The sequence below is a fragment of the Mus caroli genome, chromosome 9, assembly GCF_900094665.2.
Source record: "Mus caroli chromosome 9, CAROLI_EIJ_v1.1, whole genome shotgun sequence".
Lineage (NCBI taxonomy): Eukaryota > Metazoa > Chordata > Mammalia > Rodentia > Muridae > Mus > Mus caroli.
Genome location: NC_034578.1, coordinates 109,310,908 through 109,314,258, shown reverse-complemented (window position 1 = coordinate 109,314,258; position 3,351 = coordinate 109,310,908).

Sequence of the window (3,351 nt, the reverse complement as noted above, 5' to 3'; positions counted from 1 at the left end):
GCTAAGCATACACTGAACTCATAAGCTCTGTCCCCAGCCCAGAGCACTGGGTTCAGTACCTGAGTATCTGTCTGAGTTCAAGGCATTCTAGTGGCCACTAACTGGGGCTCCAGTCACTTTGGGAATCCAGGAGAGCTGCTGGGAACATTACCCACAAAGCCTGCCCTAGGAAGGAAACGGTGCTCTTAGGAGCCCTTATTAAGGGAATGTTAAGTACAAAAAAATTTTATTGAATGCAACCCAGTGGCAAACAGAAAAAGATCTGTTCGATTGTCAGTGGGCAAGGGCTTATTATAGCCACTGGGGGAATGAACGGTGGCGGGTTTCTGCCAACTTTTATGGAAATAACTATTTTTTTTTAAGTTTTAAATGTGAGCTGCAAACCAAAGCTACTTCAGTTTTTTTTTTTAAATCAATACTTAAACTGTGGGGAGAAGATGGATTGGTGCCAGAGAAAACATTCTCACTTAATAGTGTTTGAACATGGATGGCAGCACAGTTGGTAGCGAGGCTGTGAGAAGGAACCATAACTAATCGTTCATCGCAGCTGTCTGAGCTCTTGATCATCTGCCATCCCCCAAACAGCGACTTCTTTTTTCTGGTGACTCCAGACTTGAATGACCTAGTGTGGGGAGTAGAAGCTATGTACACGGGGTGGGGTAGGGATAACCTTAAGTGAGCCCCAGTCAGAAGGTTTATGTATTGCCCTTCCTGTCTGCAGCCAGGGGCAGCACCAGTCCCCGGCTGCCTTGGTAGCATGTTCCTGCAAGAACAGACACCAGGGTAGCTCAGGCTTGCATGAGCTGACCAACTAATACCCACTCAGGGCAGTGTGGGCTGACCCACTCATACCCACTCACTCAGGGCAGTGTGGGCTGACCCACTCATATCCACTCAGGGCAGCGTGGGCTGACCCACTCAAATCCAGCCAGGCAGCAATGCTGTGAGGGTGCTTTTTGGTTTTTGTGCAAGTGCTTTTGAAAAATCTCTCAGTAACAGGTCAACAGCTCTCTCCTAGTGCCTCAAAGCATCTGCCACAGATTCCTGGCTTGGGTCATGGGTGGCTTTGGTTCAGTGCCTTCTTGGAGCTAGTATGCAAGATATCAGTGCCTCAGTTTACAAGGTGAAGGTAGCCATAAGTTGTGGTGGTTCATGCCTGCAAGCAGGAGCCTGAGCAAGGAAGATCACGAGTTCAAGGCCAACACAGGGGGTTCTAGGCCAGGCTGGGCTAAATAGCAGGATTGTATCTTAGAAGCAAAAGGAACAGAGGGAGGACTGGGAAGCAGTTCGGCTGGCACGGTGCTTGGCGTGCAAACACCGGGACCTGAGTTTGATGCCAGCGGCGTGTGAGAGGCAAACAGATGTAGTGGTGTGTGGTTATACTCCCGGCACCGGGAAGGTGGGAACAGGCATGTTTGTGGGATTCATTGGCCGGCCGGCTGGCCTCCCTAGATCCCAGAGAAAGACGTTGTCTCAAGTACCACAGCTCCTGAGGGATGGCACTTAAGGCTGACCTCTACCAGTACAAGTATGTACACACAAAGGAAAGGGATTAGTAAATATGGCTGGTAAATGCAAAATAGAGTTTTGTTTCCCACAGTAACGGTGAGCAGCAGCCGGAAATGGTATTTCTGGCCCTGCCTATCCCTTGAGTTAGGGCTGTATGTTCAGTCTCTGTCTTGGATTAAATTAGAACTTGGAAAATAGTTGGGAAAGGAACCTTTTTTTTTTCTTGAAGGTAGTTTAAGTGTTTTATTTTGGTTATTTCCCACTGTTTCTCCTCCATTCACTGAGCTCAGGGGTCGGAGCCACACCCAGTCATTCCAGGATGCTACTGCAATGGACTCTGCTCTCTCAAGTCCTGAGACTTCTGACATTCACTTTCTAAGGCAGAATCCTCACAGCAAGACCCCTGGGTCCCTCCCTCCCAAAGCTGAGTTGGCTTCTGGACTTCTGGGCTGGCTGGGATTGGGGGAAGCCTAGGAGACTTCTAAAGGAGATCCAGGGCCCCAGAAGGAAAAACATTTCCAGTAGATTTCAAAGAAGGACCCAGAGCATTTTTGGGTGTGAGTTCTGATGGCAGCTGCTGCATGCATGTCACTAAAAGGCAGGGGAGGGGACAGGAATGAAAAGGAGCCAGCAGAAAGAACAAGGAGCTAGCCAGTCTGAAACAAGGGACACTTGGCAAGGTGGTACATGGCCATATTGCCAGCACACTGGGAGGCCATCCAGGAGGGCTGCAGTCTGAGCTAGCCTTGGGCTATTTGGCAAGCCAAATCAACTGAAGGGAGCAAAACCCAACTAAAACAAGACAAAAACAATTATAAGGAAGTCTACAAGGAATTCTAAACCCTTCCCTACATCTGCTAGGGCGACTGTGGTTCTGTGCACAGTGTTGGCATGTTTTGTACCATCGGAACCATCCTGGAAGCCGTAGAAGGAAGCCAAATTGAAAATGGTATGTACTTTAAAAGATGGGTTGTGGAATCCAGTTTGCAAGTGTTTTACTGGTAAATTTGGGGGTCTGCATTCACGGACTCTTGGTCTCTCTTCTCTTGTTATGTCCTTGCCTGTTTTGGTATTATCGTAATACTGGTTTCTAGAATGAGTTTGGCGATATTCCTTCCATTTCTAGCTCATGCAACAGTTTGAGGAGGCATTCATTCAGCCTATCTATCTATCTATCTATCTATCTATCTATCTATCTATCTATTTATTGAGACGGGTTTCTTTGCATAGTCTGTTTGTTGTTTGTTTGTTTGTTTGTTTATTGAGACAGGGTTTCTCTGTGTAGCTCTGGCTGTCCTGGGACTCTCTTTGTAGACCAGGCTGGGTTTGAATTCACAGGGATCCATCTGCCTCTGCCTCCCGAGTGCTGGATCAAAGGTGTGTGATCACCAACAATCATGTTAGTTTCTTCTTCAAGGTTTGGTAGACTTCAGAGGTGAGTCTGTCTGGCCCTGGGTTTTCTTTCCTGGGAGACATTTTACTACAGCTCTTTTCTCCTTGCTCAATATAGATCAATCTTGTCTGAATCCTTTTATTTAACTTTGGTTGATCACGTATGTCCAGGAACTTATTCACGTCCTCTTGATCTCTCAGCACTTTGGAATATAGATTTCCAGAGGATCCCCAATAATCCCCTGGATTTGGCTGAGAGCTGTCATAGTCTCCTGGTTCCATCTCTTGATTTTATTAGTTTGGGGGTTCATCTTAGTTAGGGTTTTACTGCTCTGAACAGACATGACCAAGGCAACTCTTTTTTTTTTTTTTTTTTTGGTTTTTCGAGACAGGGTTTCTCTGTATAGCCCTGGCTGTCCTGGAACTCACTTTGTAGACCAGGCTGGCCTC